The 25660-nt window shown below is 35.5% G+C and overlaps 1 protein-coding gene across 1 annotated transcript in view; it reads right to left on the bottom strand.

Annotated features, from left to right (window-relative positions):
* LOC105398198 (transcription factor SOX-5) overlaps nt 1-25660 on the bottom strand; it is a 203626-nt gene that overhangs the window by 115686 nt on the left and 62280 nt on the right. The window lies entirely within an intron of this gene.

Here is a 25660-nt window from a genome sequence, read left to right as displayed (position 1 = left end):
TTTATACAGGATGCTCCCACTTTACAGCTTTCAGTTGGGTTAACGCACCAAAAAGAAAAAAATCTGGGTTTAAATTCAGGAAATTATTATGAATCTAGATTTAGCGTTAAGTTTTTTCAATGCCTAAATAATTCTGGTGAACCATAGCACATGGCAATCAAGTCACAACCTGAAAGAGAAATAAATTAAATAATAAAGGTATTTTGTAAATGTTATGGAGAGAATTTATAAAATAATATTTATTGAAGGTAAAAAAAATATTAAATGAATATGAATCATAAGTACATTAATTGAAAGCACGAACAATAAACTAAGTACCTCTCATAATATTAAGTATATTTTCTTAGATTATTGTGTACAGTTTGGTTTGCTATAGCAAAATTACAACACCCTGTACGTATAGATGCGGAACAACATCTTGATAAATACAGGGCGCACCGTGACAAATGGTAACGGAGTGTTTTTGTGTATTTTTAGAAACACCCTGGATATAGCTCGGCTTCGATGCAAAGCTAATTGGGACGCCGAGTGTACTTTTTAAACGACAGAATTGGACATGCCCGAGTCACTTCGAATTCGAAATCCTTACAAGTACGGGTTACAACTTAGTACGGGTAGGTAAAAAGTCAAAGTCAAATGGTTTTATTCATCATATAAATACATATAAAATTTTGTGATTAACGTCAATTTGTGTCTCTTTCTGTCTTTTAAACGGAGGCAAGAAACTTCTGATCCTTCTTTTCAAAAAAAGACTTAAAACTAGTCGGTATACAATACTTATAAGCCTAATAATAACTATACATAATTATAATGTATAATGTATATCTAAATAAATCCACTACTGGATATAGGCCTCTGTCCTCAACCTAACGCATTTAGCCCCTACCTGGTAAAGGAATATTAAGGGTAGATCCAGTAGGCTGAAGGCACGCTACGTTTTGACTACCTACAAGTTCTGAGTCGAATATAGTGAAAAAGTTTGAAAACTATTCTGTAATGCCCGAATCCTAACTAATATTATAAATGCGAAAGTAATTGTGTCTGTCTGTCTGTCTGTCTGTTACTCTTTCACGCCAAAACTACTGAACGGATTTGAATGAAATTTGGTATGCATACGTTCTAGACCCTGGGAAAGAACATAGGCTACTTTTTATCCCGGAATTCCCACGGGAAAACTTTTTAAGGCGAAGCGAAGCGCGCGGGAACAGCTAGTTATCAATATAAGCTCTTTTAACTCAAACGTGAAATGGATCTCTATAACTTCTTTATTTCGGTTATTATTATTTAGCGGACCTCTCGTTGCTTAGCACTCCATACTTCATTGTATTCGATAGTAAAGCTCGCTATGAGAAGTGTAAGCACCGACATTAGTCCTAGATTGTAATGGTTAACTACTTAACTTGGGCCTTCTAATTAGGCGTTACCACGTTGCAGTTGCAAATTGCGAACAATAAAATGCACTCACATCTTGCGGTTATTATATCACGGACGAGGCCTACTCGTGAAGCCCGTTCGTTATTTTATAACTACAAAATACGTATATACAGGGTGGAAAAATAAGTCAGGCACTGTAGAGAAATTGCCTTAAAACTTTCCATAATTTTACTTTGTCACTGCGTTGAAGGCTGTCTCTTAAATTATACAGTATGTGACTCAGGGGTTCATTCTGAACAACATGATTTTTTGCGCTTTTTCCACAACAAAAAGTTTTGTGACCAAAAGATTTTTTAAATTTTGCTAATTAAAGATGTAAAACAAAAGTGTTTAAGAATAACCTCGTGAGTTACCCCCTTTTGGTTTACTGTACCCTTTTTCAACCACATGTATAGTATTTAGAGGTATACAAGATACCCACAACCACATGTCTTACCAAAAGCAACAACAGTTAAAGCATTACCTATATTAGGAAATAATCTTTAGTAGGTACACTCACCAGCAATTTTTAAAAGTTCCACAACATGCGATTGACATTCCATATGTCACTGTCAACTATTTCATTGCTCGGGAGTGTATCTCTCTTAGGGCTGATTTTTCAATAGTCATATAAATGTTATCTAAGGAATAAAATTGCTGCTGTCACTGTCTAATACAGACATTTAGACAAGACAGCATCAGAATTATTCCCCAGATAACTTTTATGTGGCAATTGAAAAATCAGCCCTTAACGTTATAATAATTAAAGCATAATAACTACTGTAATTATCTTACGGTGAAGGAAAACAACGTGAGGAAACCTGCATATCTAGATTTAGCACATCTAGATATGTGAACCCACCAACCCGCAGTGGACCAGCGTGGTGGGAAATGGTCCAAGCTTAGGAAGGCAGTTTAGACCTTGGGGATATGCACAAAGGTTCCACTCGAGAGAGCCAGGTGCAGGTACTTACACCCCCACAGAGAATAGAATAGAATAGAATAGAAACTACTGTAATTGAACTCAACAGTAACCCCGCCGAAGTGAATCCGTCTCGGCCGGGCTATTCCCGTCATAACGACTCGCGCGCTCCCACTAATTGCGCCTCAGCTATTTTAGTCATACTTTACAATGTAATAAACGATAAAGAACAAAACTCTAGGCTCTACGAGATTTTCTTAATAGTCTGAGAATTTTACTATGTAAGGATAGGATAGGGTACATAGAGATTCGGGTTCCCTGTATCTACCTGTACCGGTAACCTGATTATGCGAAAGCGCTCCTTCACGGAGCATTTCCCGGATTTTCAAATGTCATGAGCGCCGACAAAAAGTCCCTAATAGAGTAAAAAAATAATAATAGTGATGTGTGCTATGCTGTCTTATTTTACTGACTATAGAGCTTCGACTATGTCATTGTATTTTAGGCGTTTCCTTATGTCTGGTAAGTAAAGTTGGTTTTCCTTTGCAGCTATCAAAAATGTATGGGATTTTAACTGTCTAAAAACCAATAATATAATGGACAGAGTATAATATGCTAAACTTTGGTTCTTTATCGTTCATCATCTACATTTTTAAAGTATAACTAAAATAGCCGTTTCAAATACTCGTATTTGCGTGATGGTAGGTAATATACAAATGCATATTATTAGGTATTTTTCAAGAGACACATGCTTACAAAATAGCTAAAGTTTTTTCAATCAGTTCCCGACATGTAACATCTGTTCAACAAAACAAAACCGCAGCCAATAACAATAAATTGAACAATGAAAAAGTATAATCGTTAAGCTTTTCTATCTGCGTCAGCGCTGGGCTACAGTAAGTAGTTGCGTAGTGTTATATATTATTCTATTCTATTCTATTCTCTGTGGGGGTGTAAGTTCTTGCACCTGGCTTTCTCGAGTGGAACCTTTGTGCATATCCCCAAGGTCTGAACTGCCTTCCTCCAGCTTGGACCATTTCCCACCACGCTGGTCCACTACGGGTTGGTGGGTTCACATACCTAAAATGTGCTAAATCTAGATATGCAGGTTTACTCGCAATGTTTTCCGTCACCATAAGAGCGATGGTATACATTGTACTTAAGTTAAAAGAACTCATTGGTACCTACATGTCAGCGCCGGGATTCGAACCCGCATCTCTTGCGTGAGTAGTGGGCGCTTACCCGACTGAGCTATAGTAATAGTAAGTTTTCAGAATTCACACACACACACACACACATCGTTAATTAAATAATTAAATATTTTTTTATTAATTAAATTTTGATTCATAATTTATTTATTAAATTTTGTACTGTAAATACATCCGATTTCCGAAGCATATATTATTTTCCACCATCAGCGCCTACATAATTATACGTATATTATCTTTAGAACAGAATCTATGTAAAATTTAAACGGTGGCATTTTAACTTTCCGAATAAAAACGTAATTATTTTGACCACATAGTAAAGTAAAACAAAAGAAAACATTCCGGGCTATGTACATATTTTACCGACCTTCCCTACTGAGACACACTGTGCCACACAATAATGGATACCCAGATAAAAGAAAAGAACAGTGTAAAGTATAAATCCCGCCTAATCCCACTAATGCGATCCCGCGGGATCATAAACAACGGGACAAGCGGGAACAATAATTCGTTGAAGCTTTCCGCATCAGTGAGGAATGTGTACAATGCCAGTGTTTTGACAATATGTTTAATTGTGTTGTATTTCTGACACGGTGTGACTTGAGCACGGCCGTGCGCGATGTGTCATTGTAACCTACATTTTAATTTAGTTGTGTTATAATATTTGCAGCTTTCAATTGTTTGATGGTCAGTGTGTGGGCATAGTACGTAGGCCTACCTACTATTAACTGCAATACCCATCTTTTTATAAGATCATAATAAGAAGTATGTTTAAAAAATCGCCTTTAAGTAATGTTGGTATAATAATATAATACTCAGTTTATAATATGTTACAGATCTATTTAAATTGAAGATAAGTGAAGTAACTGACACAGCTCATTGCAAGCTGAAGTAGCAGTGGGCAGGCCATACTGTATGCGGAAGAACCGATGACTGGTGGTATAAACTAATTTTATTATTAGTGATAGAATAGAATAGAATAGAATAAAATTTTATTTCAGACCACGTCCATAAAACATTGTAATTGTAACACATGAAACAATGTGATGTAAAGGTAAATTTAAATTTAAGTTATGATTTTTATAAGACTTAATAATAAATAAATTATTAATTATTGTTATTATTATACAAACGAGCGTCCCAAACAGACGCTTGGGACTGGGACGCTCTCCGGCCAGCTGGTCCGGCTGAGGGAGGCCGAGGACCGAGTGCTATGCTGCTCCTTGGCAGAGGCCCATATCCAGCAGTGAGATACGGGCAGATGATGATGATCTATGCAGAATTTTTGACCTAAAACTATCTAAATTATTTCGCCACATAACGAATGTATTTACAAACGTGAATTTACGACGACAGAGTAATTTCAAAGTGAGAGATAACTTTCAGGAATTCAATTTACTGACAAATCTCTAGACGATTTCCTGACTAATAAACTTGTCTAATACTGACGTCTATTAAATTAAAATTAACTTAAATGTGGTTTTGTATACTGTTGAAACATTATAAGATTAATAATTAGGTACAGACAGCAAAAGAGATGCCTCATCATCATCACATTACGTCCCCACTGCTGGGGCACAGGTCTCCTTCCAATGAAGGAAGTGTTTAGGCCTTGTCCACCACGCTGGCCTAGTGCGGGTTGGTGGCCCGAATACCTAGGTCTCCTTCCAATGAAGGAAGGGTTTTAGGCCTAGTGCACCACGCTGGCCAAGTGCGGGTTGGTGGACCCCAACACAAGCAAGCTTATGCTGAGAGAGTTGTCGGGTAAGTGGGTAACCCGACTGTCAGATGTTTTCAAGCCGCCCGAATAGATCTGACTAGGCTTAACGATTGCTGCCGAAGCAGCAACCGGGACCCACGGCTTAACATGCCGTCCGAAAAACGGAAGCGTCCGGAAAAGAACCACTTGAAATCGGTCACCCATCCAATGGCTGACCGTTCCAGTTGTTGCTTAACCTCAGTGATCAGTTACGATCACTGAAGTCCGCTCGATTACGGAGGCTTTGAAAAACAAGAGAGGCCTATGTATTGTATATTCACTAGGCTCAGTAGGTATATTATAGTAAAGTATAGCAGTTGAATATGTACTCGATACATACAAGATCTAGTTTTTTTCGTATAAACTATCACTCATCAGTAACCATTAAAATTAAAGTGTTTGATCCGGAGACAGGTACATAGTCTCGTTTCCTGATTGTACATAGTAGGTACATATAACTTTACTCATTATTGATCCTGGTGTTTTTTTAATCTAAAATATAAAACTTTGGGAGCTATACGGAATGAAAGGGATGTTTCGATATCGAAGGGATATACCAATCCTATATTTTGGACTTTGATTTATTTGAACTCTATGTTAACTGTGTACGTTAACAAAAAAAACTGAAAAATGTATTCTCATGCTGTGATTTTCGTAGTAATTTTGCAATATGTTTTGATGGCGCACAGTATAACAATTTCAATACACTTCAAGAAGTGATCGTCTAAAACCAACGAAATTATTATTAACGTGTTGTCCCAGATATTAAAAACATGTCGTCGAGTATTATTATTTTTGTATTTGTTTAACGTCTATTTTTCAACGCTCTTCAATATTTTTGAACGTCTATTTTTGTATCAAGACCGCCTCCGTTGTTTCGTCATAGATTATTGTAAGCGGAAAAGTTTGCAGACATGACATGATTAATTTATGCGATATTTCTTTACTAGCTGTAGACACCTGATTTTGCATAATAAAAGGGATTATAGAGACCCAGAAGTTTTTTCATTAGAATTAATCCAACTTACAGTGAATACAAACTGAAGCAAAGTAGCAAACGGAAGCGAAACAGGACTATAGGAGTCCCTTGTAAGCGACGAATATAAATGAAAAATATAGAGTAAAGTAAAGTAAAATAAAATTACCTACGTACCCTGGCTGGCCCACTGTCATAACATATCTTATACCTAGATTATATCCACGATAAGTACAGAAAACGAGTTTTAATTTGCGGACTAGGTATACTCCATTACTCCTCACTTCTGCTTCCTGACAACTCTGTGTCTTCACACGTCCGTCACAATGTCGTGTTTAGGGCGCCACTACACGGCGTTATCGTCACCTCGCCATTGTTTATTCGCACAATATAACTGGTTATTTAGTTATTTTCATTTTATTTTTATTGTCACTACATTTTACGATTCCAAACGGTGGCGAACTGGCGATACATCTAATGGCTAGCTGCTGGCTCTTTTATTGCTTTAACAACGATTTTACCACACACAATACTATATTTTTATGAACTCTGCCTCCCAAAATTATTTAATGCAATCAATAACGCGTTTCTTATATTTTTCTGGTTTAATGCCTCGTTAAAGTTCACGATGTTGCTAAATTATGGCTACGAAAGTCAGAAAGAATAAAATACAATGAAATGAATAATTTAATGTGATATAAAATTTGGGCGTACTACAATGATGTCGGAAACAGAAAAAATAAATGTTTTATTTTAAAGCAAACGTCACGTTTGGTTATTGGATAGTAAATTTGTGACTGTTACTTATAAATACTGAAACAAAAGATTTGTTTTGACTTTAATTCGGTAAAAATATTCGGGGAACCACTAACGATTCAACGCCTGTCACTTATGTGTTTCTCAACTTTATTTCGCTTTTAAAATCCGTCCATTGTTTCAGCCAAAAGACAATTCAATCTTCACGTGTAAATTCTTACGACTATTTTTGAACGTTTTTTAAAAATAGAAACCCGTGACAGTTAGTTGTATCTAACCACGAAGTAATTTGAAAATAGAACTCTCTATTTCAGCTACTAAGATTCAAATTATGGCTTTCAGTATTATTTTTACGCCGTTTTGTTCTGATTTAGTTCGTGATGTTTTGTAGTGACGATGACAATAGGAGCGCGACTGTTGACAGTTGATTATCTGTGTGGACGCTGGCGAAGACAATCGGAATTTTCATCTTTGTCACAAATCACTGACAAATTGCTCCAAACTTTTTTCTCTTTTCTCTCAACACGACGTATTGTTTCGAAATTCAAAATATTTTTTTGCTCCCACAATATTTACGGCCAGTGTTAGCCGTTTGCATGAAGTATGAGTGTATTAAACTTTTATAATTCAGCTGTGTCCGTGAGTTAGTGTGTCAGTTAATTTTTGTATTTTATCACCTTTGTTACACGTTGAAATTTTTATAAGCTTTTTAAGGACAGACTTACAATGAAAACACATTCTTTTTGATATTATATTCGGACAGATGCGAAGGAAGGATCAAAATAAAAATTAAAAATACATTTTAACAGTAACATATCTCCCTCTATTTAGAAATGTCAAATCTTTTTTGGTGCGTTAATCTTGAGATTATAATGTCAAGACGCATTTCACCTAAAGTATACTCTGACACGTCTCCAATACGTGCCCAAGTGTGTTTATATCATATCACACTATTTTGACATTAACAGTTCTGCGATATTGGACTATAACAAGTTCTGGATAAAATTTAAAATCATTTGACTGGTGATTTTTAAAGACAATATGATTTATGGGGCCTTTTAATATTCTAAGAAAAATCGCGGATGGGGAAAATATAAATGAATAATATGACATTGTTATACCTTTATAATTAAAGAATGGTTGAAATGAAAACTTTCAATGGAAAAGCCCACATTAAATTATAGAAATAAAACGTTGACATGACTATGGATTTGAAAAATACCATACATGCGCCACTCAAGGATGATGACTCTAATAGGTCCAGCACTCTGCTATTTCTGTTTAGGTACACATTGAAGTTCTACAGGGTGTTGCAAATAGGGTGAATATCTTCAAAGAACGAACGAGAAGAGAAATAAAAATCTTTTCATACGGTATTGTTCTGCCATTTTGTCATTTCCTCTGAAGCACATTCGGAAAGTTCAGACATGTCCGATTCAGTATGGCGCGACGTTTTCCCTTCCCAAAATGTTGTCATTGCCGCGTAAAAAACATTCTTGTGAGAGTAAACACATCGTGTTTCATTATTAAAACAAGAGTTAATGTCAAAAATGCATACTTTATTGTTCTTTGCTCAGTATTATGGAGAGATTTCTTATAGCGGTGTTTTTTTTTAAGTTAACGGGTAATACCGGGAGGAATTTATATCACTTAAATTTAAACAAATTACTTATTACATTGATAGAACCGATGACTGATGGGGTAAACGTGTTCTGGAGTGGAGGCCGCGACTAGGCAAACGTAGTGTGGGACGCCCTCCGGCTAGATGGGGTGACGACTTGCGAAAGGTGGCTGGTTATGATTGGATGCGGAAAGCTAAAGTTTGCATCCAGTGGCGTGCTTTGGGAGAGGCCTACGTCCAGCAGTGGACTGCTATAGGCTGATGATGATGATTACATTGAAACACTATTTGATTGCTGTACCGTAGAAATATTAGTTTGGAGAGCTATTACGGTTTTGCATTGGGATCATAAATATTCTTAAACACAAGACCCACATCGTATCAAGATAATGCTACCAACTTGACAAATTTCTTTTTTAAGGGTTAGTTTAAAATATTGTAACGTCCAGATGCACCCGAATAAAATTATAAAGTACTAGCTGTACCTGCGCTCTTCGCTTCGCCTTAAAAAGTTTTCCCGTGGGAATTCCGGGATAAAAAGTAGCATATGTTCTTTCCCAGGGTCTAGACCGTATGTATACCAAATTTCATTCAAATTCGTTCAGTAGTTTTGGCGTGAAAGTGTAACAGACAGACAGACACAGTTACTTTCGCATTTATAATATTAGTTAGGATTAGGATTAGGATATCCTGCACCATATTAACCCTTAAGCAGCCATGGCCACTCAAATTATTTTATTAGTTTTCGCCCTTCACTCAAGGGGTTAAAGTTAAAAACAAGGTGGCATCCATAATTATAATTATACTAAGGCCAAGGGTTATATTTAAGTAACAATATTTTAATGACTTTATTCGTCAACTTTGTTTTTAAAAAAGAAAGTATGGGTATAAATTTAACATTTCTTAAATTCCATTAGTAGCTGTAAAGTACCAACATATTATTTAAAAGGTAAAGACATTGGTGAAAGCAACTCTAGAGCTTCCCCTTAACGCACTCAGTGATTTGGTCGTCCCATTATAAAAGAGTTATGGCATTCCAAAATATTTAGAACTTATCTTGTAATTCTTTAGCATTTGTCTGACGTCAACAATACGTAGTTTATGGACTCAACTGTAAATTAATGGCGTAACTAAAACTATTAATTGTTATTTATTAATGGCAACTTCAATGTTTTTTTATTCGTCATTCTATTTTGCTTTCGTAATAGCATCGGTTTATTTTGGCAGATTCTGTTTTTTATCGCATGTTTAGTGTTAGCTCTATTATTAAGTATATATATTTTTATATTTCTGTTGCCATTTATCTAATGAGACTTACTGGTTGGATGAGGAAGGCCGAGGACCGAGTGTTGTGGCGCTCCTTGGGAGAGGCCTATGTCCAGCAGTGGATGATTATTGGCTGATGATGATGATTTATCTAATAGGTATTTTAAATAGTGGGTATAGCTCAGTTATACCTAATATCTAAATAAAATATTTAAAATTGTGTAAGTAGGTATCGAAAATATTTTTCATATAAAATTTCATTAAAACTGAATATAAAATACAAGGTTCATCTCAATCTTTTTTTGACTCAAAAGACACAGTAAAAACTTTTCTTCTTTAAATAATTATAACTGATAGAAAGCGTTACACAAAACCAGACCTAGTAAACAATACCAAACGTACCCTGTTTTTACCTACTAGGTATCTTACCTTTAATATCAGGGGCCAGGGGTTAAAAATTAAAACGGAAACACCCCCTATCTCTAACTTATTTTGACAGCGATTTTCAGATTAAAAATACACTCACATCACGAACAATGAAAAAGTTTCAGTGTCATGTGACGCCAATTGAGGTGGAACTTTGTCATTGCACGTGGATGCATATTGAACTAGCTGCTCCCGCGAGCTTCTCTTCGCCTTAAAAAGTTTTCCCGTGGGAATTACGGGATAAAAAGTAGCCTATGTTCTTTGTCAGGGTCTAAACCATATGTATACCAAATTTCATTAAAATCTGTCCAGTAGTTTTGGCGTGAAAGAGTAACAGACAGACAGACACAGTTACTTTCGCATTTGTAATATTAGTTAGGATTAGGATATGACACTAATTACCTAGTAAATGTTACTTAGACTTCGCGTTAACCCCACAGTAAAATGAATACAAGTTGAAACTTCGGAAATGTACGTACAAACTTGCAAAGCTGTTCAAAAACAATTGAAACGTAATAGTACATCAATCAACCCTGCTTCGCTACCGATGGGGTGATAATTGCCGCTGATCCATCATTGCTTGACGCCAAACACAATTTGACAATTTAGGGTTAATATTCCACTCGGTATTATGAATATTTGGTTCATAGGAAATGTGTTTGAGGTGGGGTAAACATGGGATAGAAATCCATGTTGGATAATCTCTTAACTAGGTACTTGGGACTCAAATAAGTAATAAACTGTGACTATGAATTAATATTTAAAAATATATAAGATACCTTATATGCCGTATATATAATTCTCAAATGCAGCTAGTAAAAGTACCAACCTGTAACAAAAAAGTATTTTTTAGGAATTGTTGGTACATACAATTAGACACAAATTATGTTTACGTGTATGCGTACTTACCCTCGAATCAATCTGTATTTTTATGGTGATCGCGTAGTTTGTACTGATAGTTTAACCCACGGCCACGATATGATTGTGTAAGTGAGTAAGCCGCAAGGAGGGGGGTAACTCAAGCGCCCATTATGAAAAACGTGTACGAAAATTGGAAATAATATTTAAGTACATACATATGAGGCTTTGTTCTAATCAAGCACCACAGACCAGATAACTGCAATAATCAGCAAACTGCATAGAACATTCCATACTTCTGATTCCGTACCTACAAGTCCCTTAAATATTTGCCATTTTGCCCTCTACCTTGCTTAAATGTTGGAGCGAAGCCCTACAACCACAAACCCTGCCCTACTCCATTCAACCCCACAATGAAAGGAGTGTCATAATCTTCCAATATTCGCCGGCTCTCCATCATATCCAGTCTTTACACCGCAAAACACCAAAGTAATAACATTAATCCCCATTGTAGCGACACCTATTGACGGATTACGAAGGGTCGAAGTTTAGATTACGCTTTCCGCCGCTAGGGGCGCTTTGTCTGGCCTCTTATTGCGCGGGAAACGCCATTGTGGGAAAACTGTCAAAGGATAATTTGTTTTTAGAGCTGATTGAATCTTTTTTTAATGGTGGTTTTTAAGTAGGAGCCTATATTATTGCTGTAAGATGGCTCAGCTAAGTGTTATTAAACTTGTGAACAGCTGTTGTTTCAATCTGTGTAAAAAATATGAAGTACATATTAATATCGATAGGTAGATATAGATAGACTATACATTTTATAATTCAGAATAAATAGGCACTTACTTTTATTTATTTTATCTAAAGCTTTACCTACATGTAAGCTTAAGAATGCATGAAACATGATTTTAAAAATTATTAAAAATATTCCTTCATTATTAAAAGCACTATTTCATAAACATCATAGACTACATTGTATAAAATATAAAAAACCAAAATAAAGTCGTACATAATATCACTGAAAACTACATTTTAAACCTTCCGGCTGGCTGTTGCGACATGTTTATTTTTATTATACTTTTTAACACATCTGCTTTCTTAACCCTAAGTCAGTGTTACATTCAATAAAATCCATCAGATCTCCACAGAAGTTTATGAGGTAGACCCGCACGCAATAACTAAACGAAATTAAATAAATTTCATTAATAAATCGTGCTCGAGACCAGTAACAAACTCTGTGTTATGAAAACATTCATGTTGATGTCAGTAGGTTACCTAAAAGAAAATGTACCATATTGTGGACAGATGATAATAATTGTGTACTTGTAACTATACTATTGTACTGAATAAACATATGATGGGAATTTTGTTGTGTAGAGTGTGCAGAAGTGTGACAATGTAGACATTTTCTCAGTGGCGGTATAGCTGTATAGGGTATACTCATGTACCTACACTGTATACTGTACACCACATGTATTATAAAATGGTGATCTAAAAGTGATAAAGCAAGCCAAAAGTTCTCATGTTGTCATTCTAACCGTTTGTCCTGTTTTAAATTCATAAAAAAACCTGACAACAACTATTCCATCGTCGATCGATAATGACCAAAATGTTCTTTTAGAGAAAGGAAAAAGGCAATTTTGTAAAGTAAAACAAGTAGGTAGTAAAACAAAAGTTATTTTAAATAAGCCACCTAGGTTAACCATCTTTTAGCTATTGCGCTTTTTCAAAGTACTTACCTACAGCGAAAGATGGCCAGTCATCTTTTGAGCATGTAGGCATGCAAATTTTGATAAGACATTAATATAAAAAAACACACATTTAATATTATTATGGCGCTTTCTGTAATGTTTATGTTATTGTCACGTAACAAGAATTTAGTAGATATAATTTCATATTTCATCTTGAGCGTTCATTTAAACTAATGTGTTTTAATAAAGATTAAGGTTATTTTTATACAGGTTACTTACGTAATTAAGCACTAATCTAGAAATGAAACCATCGAAAATGAAATTTTACGATAGAAATATCGCATTGTTACTATTATCTATAGTTATGTTTCTATTTTATAGTTCTTTTAGTGTGTGAATCTTGTATATATTAAGTGCGGTAAGTTTAACTGTTGCGATCATAAATATAAATTACCTATTGATAGATGTACATTGCAACAGACAATACAATAGGCAAGGCGAAAGATTTTGAAATCCTCTTCCGTAATGCAGATAACCATCTATTGTTTACAACAAAACCTTTATTTCGGTAATAAACTTAGGATTTTGGAAATTTAAAGCCAATTTTATAATCATTTTTAAATACTGCGCGAAAACAGCTCGCCGTGTCATGGCGTCGTGTGTGACGTCACACTTACGTACGTCAAATTTGTATACAACAGCAAAGTAAACAAACACTGCATATTTTTTGTGTTAAAAATGAATTCTAAAGTTTATAAGTGGTGTGCAGTGCCTCAGTGCAAAAATACATCAATAACGACACCCAACAAGGTGTTTGTACATGTCCCATACAAGAAAATAATAAGAGATAAATGGTTAAAGCTTGCACGGCGAAACAAACTTCTACGAAACAAACTTCTTCGGCGAAATAAACTTCTACGAGTTTAAAACGAGTTTGATTGCTACTTAGTCATATTTATATCTAGTGTTAAAGATAACGTAGCTAGTCACGTAGCCTGCAGAGCCGACGACCGCTGGAGTACAAAGGTTCTGGAGTGGAGACCCCGTGTCGGCAAACGGCGTGTCGGTCGCCCCCCAACCCGTTGGTCTGATGATCTGCGGAAGGTAGCGGGAAGCCGCTGGATGCAGATGGCGGGTGACCGTTTGGGGTGGCGATCGTTAGGAGAGGCCTATGTCCAACAGTGGACTACAGAAGGCTGAGAGAGAGAGAGAGAGTTAAAGATAAATACTAATAAAATAAACTTACAAAGAGGTTTTCACGTTTCTAAATTCGGAAGAGCAAAATTCTTTATTTGTTGCAAGGAACTCGCCCAACATCAATAAATCGATCCTGGGCAAATTTGCACTGTTTGCCTTAACAAAACCTGGTTCCATTGTTAAAGATAGATTCGTGTTATAAAGTCGATAAATCACAAAAACAAATATATATCAATCGTAACGCGCAATCAGTATGTAAGGTAATCAAAACACAGTGAAGCGTACATAAGTATGACGTCACGCGCTGTGATTGGCGTTTCAGTCAAAATGGCCGATTGCAGTATTTTACTCTTTTATTTTATTGAAAATCTTATTAATCTCAATTTTTTAAATAAAACTAAATCAATTTTTTAAATCCTTTGAATGTGTATTTTCCTCTAAAGTCATTGAATCTTTGATAATGTAATACTGTCGACACGCCTATTTAGGAAGCAATTTAATATATTCACAGTATTACAAACAATATAGCGCGCTTTAATACGTAATAACTAATAATACAGGTAATTGTTTTTTTTTCCAAAAAGTCACGCGACCAACATAGATTAGGAAGGGTTCTATTCTATTCTATTCTATTCTCATAGGGGGTGAAGTTCCTGTACGTGGCTCTCTCGAGCCAGTATTAGGAAGGGTTATAATACCTACATCTTCGTCAACACGCTGTAAAACATGCAAGTTTATACTAGTGATTTAAACACATACATACAGAATATAGTTTTTAAAAAAGTATTGGGTTCTTTTTGGTCAAGGGTTATATCCATCTACAAACCCATTTCCCATTTCTTAACTATTTAACATCAACTTTCAAACCACCCATGAGCGCATACAGCGGACAACATCCTCATAGCCGCACTCAAAATAATAAAATATGTCAGCAGCGTAATAATTGGGGCGTAAAATTATTATAATATAAATAGTTAAGAGGCTGAAAATAATTTTATAGTTTCGTGATACGCGCCCGCCGCTACCGCCGCGCGCACAAATCATATCGGCTGGTGTAGTGCGACTGTACTCTCTTGATACTTTGCATTTTTTGGCGCTTTTTTTAGTAATTTGGGGCACAACTTAAAATTTGGTAGTTACACTTTTTGTAGCCAAGCTTTAGTACTGTTTCTATTTTAATCATTTATGAAAAAGTTAAAACTCGAACTTTTTTTAATTTGTATCCTTATATTTTTACTACGAAAGCAAGGCATGGATTCAGATTTTTCGTAAAAAACTAAAAAATTACCTACAACATTTATAATATTCGTATTGTCCTCCTTAGAACTTATTTTTAATGAGACAACTATAAATGACTTGATGAAAATGTTTTTTTTTCAAAGCCCTAGATCTATAATTTATTCACTGTAAGGGCTATAAAATTGTTCAGTAAAATTTATGGACTGCGAATAATCTTGCTGAAAGGTTAAAAATAAGTATGCCGTCTTTTGTCATCGCTTGTGTAGGCAACCCACGATATATCTTGTGTAGGTGTTTACATACTAGTTTAACGACTAATATAAAATATGTTTTAGAGCTAGTCGATTACGCATAGTTAAGACATTATTTTTTAGGCAATACTTCTCAAAAATATACAATTAAAAAACAACTAAAGTATCAATTATAGGGGTCCGAGTACTAACCGCGACAGGCATTTTATTGTACAAATCTTGTAATAATTCATAAAAATTTACTAGTTTTATGCGACGATGCGTCCAAAACTACACGACACTAATACTGGCTATATTTTAATTGTTTTATTGGAATATTTCAAAAAAGAAAGTATCAAAAAGAGGCGGGTAGAAAAAAGGATTTATTGTCGTCATTTTTTGTTTTTCACGTTGTGAGATTCTCGTCGTTTGTCGCCGTAAAGCGTTATTTATGACAATTGTCGTTTGATGTGGGGGCAATTGTGTTTTCCGGTAGACCAACCTTTATTGTAACACTTATGAAGTAAAAATTGGTGCTAACTCAACATAATCTTGAGTTTCCACTGACTTTTACAGCAAAATTATTGAAAATGACAAATAACATAAATTATAAAGTTTAACAGGTTGTTATTTTTTGTGTGTGAATGTAATAATATGGAATAGTGCAATAAATAATGTGAATTAAAAAATCCCTTACTTTTAGGCAATTTTAAGTTAATCTTCTTATAACACACGTAATCGAATATGTTAACTGTTTAATAAAAAAATGTTAATGGAAAGTATCGCAGGCGGGGACCAGCAGAGGGTTCACCATTTAGCTGAATGTTACTTAGACAGGTAGACCTTGTGTGGCGGTCAAGTTGATCCCCGCCTGCGATACTTTCCATTAACATTGGGGCTTGTTTTCATCTTTTTAGCGTGCAGTCGGGTTTTTTGTTTGTTTATAAAAAAAAATTAATTGTAACTTTTTCGTTGTTTTATATTTTATGAAATATTATGTCAGTAGTCCGGTTTTAGTTTATGAACATTTTTTAATTAAATAATTTTGGCGTTGTAATTTAAATACCTACAATATGCATATTTTTGTAATGTGCTAATCAAGCCCTTTCATTTGATACCCATCACGGCATAGTTGAAAAAATATTATTTTTTCGATCATCACTTTATGTCCTCTAGAGGGCGCTATATACATTTTAATGTAACGTTACATAGCTTATAACCATCGCGCAATTAAGACGCTTCTAACGATACCTCATACATAAAAATCTATCAAGCCGTTTAGGCTACAGGAGGGAACAAACAGACAAACATACATACATACATATATATGTACATACAAACATACAATCAAAAAACATTACCCTCCTCCTTCGGCAGTCGGGTAAAAAGAATTCACTACCATTAGAAATAAGACACAATTTATTTAACTTTTACATAAAAATATGAGGAATTTTTCGCATTGAAAATGTCAACTAACCCGAAAGTACACACGCAGACACCGGCCACGTCAATAGCCAACACACACCACCAGCACCCCAAACTAACAAAGTTCTAATCTGTGTTCTAAGACGGGCACAGAGTAGTTTCGTATTATCTGTGAGCTATCCAATCAAAGTTTGCGTTGCAGCTCAACTTTATGTGTTGCGTTATTGGACTCTTCTAGTGTGAGAGGAGAATAACTTGCAAGTTATTTAGTGGGATTAGTGCAGTATTAACAATATGTTATGTTGGCGAGTTTCGGTGTTATTGGTTCTTAGAAACTTATGATATTTAAGCTTTGGCTTTGTGAGTAGGAATGGAAGTAATAATCGGACGCACGATATCTGTGTTATGGTATTGTACTTTACTTTTAAAATGTTCATAATCTGTAAGTACGATTGCATGTAGGTACTTATGTCATATGTACATATGTATACCTGGCAGTAAGTGCACTGTTCATCAAAAGTTAAAACAGTAAATACATTATATGAAAACATGTTAGTAAAATCACAGCTACTTAGTAAAAAAGGCAACTGAAAGGATATTATAAATATGAAATTACTTCACAAAACATACCACCAGACTTATTTTAGAACAAAGCAATTAACAAAAAAAACCTTTTGAAATCTTAACCTGTCTCTGGAGGCCTCTCCCCTACAGTTGAAAAAAATCATAAAATTCAAATTAGCATCAACCCTTCTTTCTACAAGCCCATTTAAATTCATAAATAAAGCCACCATTAAAATAAAAAGTGGTAAAAAACGCCCCCAAAGAACAATTAACAAATCGGTGGACCGACGCAGGGTTAATTTTGGTTTCCTTCTGCTGAAAAAGTTTTTTTTCAGTAACCTGAGTAGCTTTTTTGAAACAGTAAATATTTATGTGACTGGAAATTATAAAGACGGAGTCACAGTTAAATACTTACCTACGCAGAGATGTCTTTTTTATTACTCTTTTACATTTTTAGGTTGTATTTGGTAAGCGACGGTACCTACATAAAATCAATATGTACTTTAAAATCTGGTTCTAGGTAATCATTCATTTATGCATATAAAATCCAATAGCCCAATGCATATATTTTTATTATTATCACTAAAATCTCCCGGTCTAAACATAACTTTACTTCGTTATTTGAGACGTTTTTTATCCAACCCTTACCATAACCCATCTGTTTGTTATTCCGGAGAACTATTTCAGGACATCCGAAAGTTTTGTATTTTTTATACTTTTGACTGTCATGTCAACCGTATCTCTATATTACTATGTCATATTTCATCTAAGGGTTATTGCACACGTCTAGATTTTACAATCGGAGTATATATTTCAGTTCTACTTATTAGGATTATTAGGTAGTAAGGTATAATTAATGTATTTTATCCAGGCTATAGCAAAAGTGGTACATTATATTATAGTAGTTAACAGAAAGAGGAAGACTCGTCTTTTTGAACTTCTTTTCATATTAGACATTTAAAATAAAGAAGATAAATTTATTTCACACACAGAAACAACACAAAAATAAAATAAAACAAATAATAAAACGTCTAAAGGAGCGAAATTTGTAAAAAAAATATCAACTTCCTATTATATTTAAAAGTGACGTAACTAACAATGTTTCTATGGAAAATAAACAATAAAGAATAGCAAAAACTCCGCAATGCCTTTATGAAATGAAATTGCATTTTTTCATACACAAATTCCAAAAAATATTATTTTCCAGTGGGCAGCCATCTTTACACTGACAATATTACAATCACTGAACGATGCTATAAACGAAATTCATGACAGAATCTGTCAGTAATTATCTTATGAAATATTGTTAAATTGTGAAATATCATTCTTAAAAATACGTCAGAATGGCGTAGTGGTTAGTGACCTTAACTACTGAGCCGAAGCTCCCGGGTTCGATTCCCGGCTGGGGCAGATATTTGTTTAAACACAGATATTTGTTCTCGGGTCTTGGATGTGCCCCGTAAAATGGCAATAGGCCCGCCCCCTATTACATTGGGACTGACATAAACACTGGCGAAAAGTGGGTGCAGCAATGCACCTCTGCCTACCCCGCAAGGGAGTACAATAGTACAAGATGTGAGTGTTAAAAAAAATAACTTAAAAATAATAACAGAATCTTGTATGTACAATAATTAGGGTCTTAATTCAATTAAAACTGCTTTATGATGAAGTCAACAAGGTAATCAGTGAGTGGAGTATTTTTAAATTGTGCCCAATTAAAGTGTAATGTAAACACGCAAAAAGTTTACATTGTGATTGAGTGTTCGATTATTTCAGACTTTATATATCCGTTCAAATCAGGTATTGTTAAAATCTTAAGACATACCTACATAATTTCCCTCAAATTCATAGAGCGTATAATAACAGGGTTAAAGTTGGCTTTGAGACACGCGAGTTTCCACTCTTTACGTCAGTCAAAAAGTTGATATTCGTGTGTCACATCGTCCATTTTAAACCTGTTGTAAAGTGTCAAAAATCTCTATGAATTTGAGGGTTTGTTTGTTAGCGCCATCAGTAGTATAATAGAGCTTTATTTTATAGAATCTGGAAATTTTATGGCTATCATACGGAAAGTGCAATAACTTGGGATGCTACCTTAATCTGCCTTTAAGTCTTCTTAAAAGCTTAGCATGAATATGAAGGTCAAACATGGGCTTATATTTTCATTAAATGATTTCAAATTCCAATCGAACCACATCTACCTATACCTTACAAGAATTACAGCCACGGTTAACGTAAAGATCGATTAACTAAAAAAATACCTACAAACAATGTTTTGTTAAGTTAACCCTAAAATGCCACCCGCGGTAAGAAGACCCAAGTACTTATACGGGCAGTAAACCGATGCATCGACTCATTACGGCAGCGCGCGTGTTCGCCCTATCTATGTCAGTTAATTTTCCAGCCGGTGTAATTACCCTGTTGCGCTTTGTTTTGCTACTAACTTTATTTGCATAGTGCATCAAGGAATGCCCGGTAAGAGACAAGGGTGGCGTGGATACGTATTCGGAAATGTTTGGACGTGATTATTTTAAGTTTTTTATTTTATATTTATTTATTTGGTGTGTATTTTTTTTTCTTTTGTTTGTTTGTTTAATTGTATTTTTGTGTTTGGTGTACTTTTGTAGCACTAAATAAATGTATTTTCTTTCTTTCTTTTAAAGGATTTTTGTAAAAGAAGCTCCATAAATATGACGATATGTGCTAATAGTTAAACATTACCTATATTTAATTAAAAAATCATAATCATAAGTAAATCTTAGTTTCACGGATCAGAAAAAAAAAACAATACACACTATGCACTCGGGTGGAGGTAACTGGTAACTTTCAAAATGTCTAGACTAGAATTAATAATTTTATGTTTTAACAAGACGTATAAATTTTTGATTAGATTGCTCCAAAAATACCAAAACTAACAACACAAAGCACGCTCCACAGTTGTCTCTGTGCTGCCGTAAAGCAACAAAATCAGCTAATAGAGACATTGTTCGGTCCCTCGTTAGTTGTACTGCACGACTTGGGGGTCCGCGCGGCCGCACCGCTTTTTAGGGTTAACTCAGATCTGAGCCCTATGCCTGTGTTGTGCGCGTAATGAGATATTTGGTGTGTTTTATGTTGATTTTTGATGCGAAAAAGACATATTACATAATAAGTTGTATGAGCGTGTTAATCGTATTGGGTATTAATAAAATGCTACCTTAATTTTTGCAAAGGTATTTTGTCTTATAGCAGCCAAATGAAACACACTAACCATATATTTTAATACAACAAGATGGAGTGTTAGTGCAAAAGAAATGTATGGACAAATAACAAGATAACAACCCACTTCTACCATTGGCTCTTATGTAGTAATAAGTTCGTTTGGTAGATTTGTGACTATATTCATTGGTACAATGGTTGCCATTGTTGAACTTAAACGGTTTAATTGTAATTTTTGTATGTGTAATTTTTTACTGTGTTCGTGTACTTTATATAGTTTTTCTTCTTTTTTTGTTTGAAAAGGCACCTTGCCTGATTTCTTAATAAGAACTAAGCATGCTGAACAACAGCGTCGTTCTGAAACAAGCTTTCAGTCGACTTTGCTGAGCATGATGCCATTTGCCACAACTGAAGTAAGTACCTACTTTTACCTATATTATATGTTAAGTCTAGTTACTGTCCTTGTTAAAAATGTTATGTGTTTAGTTTTAACTATAGAATTAAGTATTTTTATGTAATCAAAGCCAATAGTAGTCGAATGTTATACACTGGATGTCATAATGAAGCATGCACATTGTCACAAAGCTCATAATGACAGTTGGTACAGAACTTGTTTCTTTTTTGACGACCGAATGGCGTAGTGGTTAGTGACCCTGACTACTGAGCCGATGGTCCCGGGTTCGATTCCCGGCTGGGGCAGATATTTGTTTAAATACAGATATTTGTTCTCAGGTCTTGGATGTGCCCGTAAAATGGCAATAGGCCCGCCCCCTATTACATTGGGACTAACATAACACTCTGGCGAAAAGTGGGTGCAGAAATGCACCTCTGCCTACCCCGCAAGGGAGTACATTAGTACAAGGCGTGAGTGCGTGTTTTTTTTTTTTTTTTTGTTTCTTTTTTACCGCTCCGAAATAGACGCAGGTAAATTGATATGTCTTTGAGTGTTAGATATTATTAAATATTCTTGTGTCTATCGGCTAAATCAGTCTGACACCTTGTTTTTTAAATGAAACAAGTAACTTGATGACAAGAAGTTGTAGGTACATACCTACAACTTCTTGTCATAGACTGTTGCTGTAAGTTGCATAACTAAAAATTAAACTGAACTTAAGTATAAACATGCAGCGCTTTGATTGGTTATTGCTTATTATTATTGCAGGGTTTAAGATCTTCTTTAAGTAAATTTTCTATTTCTTAGGTTTATTTCTCGCAATTGATTTTGCAAAATATACCGAATCAACATGAATATAGGCTCATTGATACAAAACAGAGCTTTTCTGCAACTGCAACGTTATCCCTGCCAGAGTGCTAGATTTTCGCTATAAATATCCTAATTAATGCGTGACTCCTGAAAGAGCACACCCACCATAGTGTTGTCTTACAACATAGAAGTAACTTATGTTCCAACTTTTTTTCGCCAAACAAACCCAGCACACGCAACACATTTATTTCAGGCGGCCATTTATAAAATAAAGAAACAGGATCTCTTCTGCATGTGAGGGTTAACCCCTGGAACGTCACATAAATCTGCAGCCAAAGGGTTGTAAATCCAGTACCACCCCAATACCATGTGATCTGTGAACTACCAGTCTAAATAGACCCGTCACGCGTTTCGGCCGCTGGCGGATACTTGGCGAAATAACCACCGAATACGAAGGCAGGGTGTCAATGTATTCTGGCTGATATACTATAAATACGAATGAAAATTTCAAAGAGTAACGTATAAGATATGTGAAGGAGCGCTCTTGTGGTCGGTTTTGTAAATTGATATTGCTTTTTGCAACCGTTTATTTTGTTTGGGTGTTTTGAATTTTTCAGTGCTATTCGATTTATAGGGTTAGTTTGTGAACGGCTTGTGATGAATCGGATGATAAAAGATTATTGTACGTATTATATCGGAATAGGATTGATATACCGTATCCTTACTAATATTATAAATGCGAAAGTAACTGTGTCTGTCTGTCTGTCTGTCTGTCTGTCTGTCTGTCTGTTACTCTTTCACGCCAAAACTACTGAACGGATTTGATTGAAATTTGGTATACATACGGTTTAGACCCTGGGAAAAAACATAGGCTACTTTTTATCCCGGAATTCCCACGGGAAAACTTTTTAAGGCGAAGCGAAGCGCGCGGGGACAGCTAGTTGATAATAAATGACAGCGTTTTTTAATGCGCACACATGCATCTTGTTCAGGATAAAAACTAGGTAGTAGGCATTTTATGCTTCACATAAATATAGCTATGTATTTACATAATGTTCTATAATATAATAAACATGATCTTTAAACATCGAATAATTACTTATGACTGTGATATACAATCCCCCTCAAGATAAGATAAACTTATTAAGTAGTTTACACACATTAAAACGTGATTTTCTAGTTTACAATGCAAAGTTTCAGAATTTATACAGACACGATGATAATAAAATATTCTAAGATATGCACTAAATCTCGATTAAACGATATTTGATATCACCGAGACAATCGTAAATAGGCGCTTAATAAATATACATTTAAGGGTAGGCGCTAACAAATCTTATAAGTTCTAAGTTGCTCTCGTTATCAGCAGATCACAGGTTTTTTTTTTATTATGTCACAAATGATTTAACGGAATCCCGCGAAAGTGGTAGACGTTCCTCATAACGTTTAACCTAGTTGCATTTGTTAAAAAACTAACCACTAATATTTATTATACTTAGTAACTACCTACATAGCATTTGCCAGCTTTGTCGATGGTTGTGAGGTCGGTTAATTGCAGAATGCTAACATTAGCTCCAGTTTCGCTATAGTCGGTCTGCCCTGCTACTCTTGATACGCAAGACGGTTATTCATATTGCGTTAATATTGTGCTCGAGTCAGAACCAATTTCAATTTAGATTTGGTACTCTTGACGTCTATTTGGTTACAATTCGGTTTCACTTAAAATTTGGTTATGATTGTTTGAAACTGTTTTATCGACTTTGTGAAAGAATGAATGAAAAGGAAAAAATAACAAAAACTGTCGTGAATAGTGTCAAGTTGACACTATCGAAGCGTCTGTAGTCGAGCGGGCTTCAGTGATCGTAACTGATCACTGAGGTTAAGCAACAACTGGCACGGTCAGCCATTGGATGGGTGACCAATTTCAAGTGGTTCTTTTCTGGACGCTTCCGTGCTTCGGACGGCACGTTAAGCTGTGGGACCCGGTTGCTGCTTCGGCAGCAGTCCTTAATCCTAGTCAGAGGCCTGTACTGTATTTTATTTATGTAGCCTTGATGTATGTAACAAGTGTATCATTTGTTGGTCTTCAAATAAATAAATAAACTCTTTCAGCACAAGCTTGCTTGTGTTGGGGTCCACCAACCCGCACTAGGCCAGCGTGGTGGACTAGGCCTAAACCCTTCCTGCATGAAGGGCTCTATGTCTCCACATAGTTCATCAAAAAGTTCTTTTGTGAGGCGGTAATTATCGACGAACTCCGCCTGTCCCATTTCCACTGCTTCGTCCAAATATCTCACCATTCGCCGCTGATTTTTGCGCCTCCGGATATCTCTTCGCTGCGCATTGCGCTAAATCGCTATTCGCAGTGCTAAATAAGCCATAACACAGCATCTTTAGTTTCAAATACCAGTACCACACAAAACCACACAAAATCGCCACTCACAAGTACAAATACAAGTAATAAAGTTACTTTTTTCTTCTTGCCTTAGCGATTGCGTATATCCAGTTTGTTCAATATTGACAACTGTCAAAATGGCGGTCAAGAGTACCAACTTGCGTTCGTAACCGAATTTAGACTAGTTCACCCGAAAACCACCAAATATGGTAGGCCAGCTAGCGCTACCATCGTGTTCCAGAGTGCCAAATGACTCGAAGGCAAGCGTGACACAATGGATTGCGCGTCGAGAGTACCACTACTGATCGTAACCAGGGATTGGTTTATCAATTATACGTCATCTCCATATTAAATTCTTGACAGCTGTGTCAAAAGTCAACCAATAATCCCTGGTTATGCCCTAACCCACTATGGCGAAATTGGCACTTAATTTCATAAAAATCAAGTAAAAACCCTTCTTACTCTGCCTTAAGTTTCTACAATTCTTACCCCCTTATTCATGGAAAAATATAGAAAGATTTAACTATTGAACTGTTTTGCCCCTCTCTGTCAAAGATTTGTTCTTTGCCGACTGGTGTAGTGGTTAGTGACCCTGACTGCTAAGCCGAAGGTCCTGGGTTCGATTCCCGGCTGGGGCAGATATTTGTACTCGGGTCTTGGGTGTTGATATTTATATTTAATATGTATCTATCTATGTATTTGTGCACATAATATCAGGTGTCCGATACCCATAACACAGGCTCTGCCTAGCCTGGGGTCGGATAGCCGTGTGTGAGATGTCCCCACATACCTATTTATTTATAATATTATTATTATAAACTATACCGCCATCAACTGAAAACTACTCATCTGATAGTTTTGTATGTATTTTTATTTGGTGGGTTCCGCAGACACATTGCCTGCCATTAGTATATTGACACGGGTTTGAACGTCCGTCCCGTGCGGGTGCCCTTGCAATATTTCACAAAGAGAACCTCACACATATACGCAACGGAAAAGAATACAGATTTGGATCAACAGAAGTGAATAGGCTAGAGGTCGTTAGCCATTATTGCCGAGTTTTGAGTAAAATATTGAGACATTCGCAGTGTTAAATAGTGAAAAAATACAAAACTTACGTTATCGTACAATAAATTAACTTTATAAAAGAAGTTTGCTTATATTTCTACTCTATGGGGCCGAACCGTAGTGCTAAACATTTATACCTATAGTTCATAAATGAGCAACTTTGAATTCTTGCAATAACATTTCATATTAGGACCCTAAGCAATTGTTAAAGGAATAAAATTGTTTCGTGTCCTATCTATTTTAT

The sequence above is a fragment of the Plutella xylostella genome, chromosome 14 (genome assembly GCF_932276165.1).
Source record: "Plutella xylostella chromosome 14, ilPluXylo3.1, whole genome shotgun sequence".
NCBI classification, from domain to species: domain Eukaryota; kingdom Metazoa; phylum Arthropoda; class Insecta; order Lepidoptera; family Plutellidae; genus Plutella; species Plutella xylostella.
This window is presented reverse-complemented; position numbering and strand designations above follow the sequence as displayed.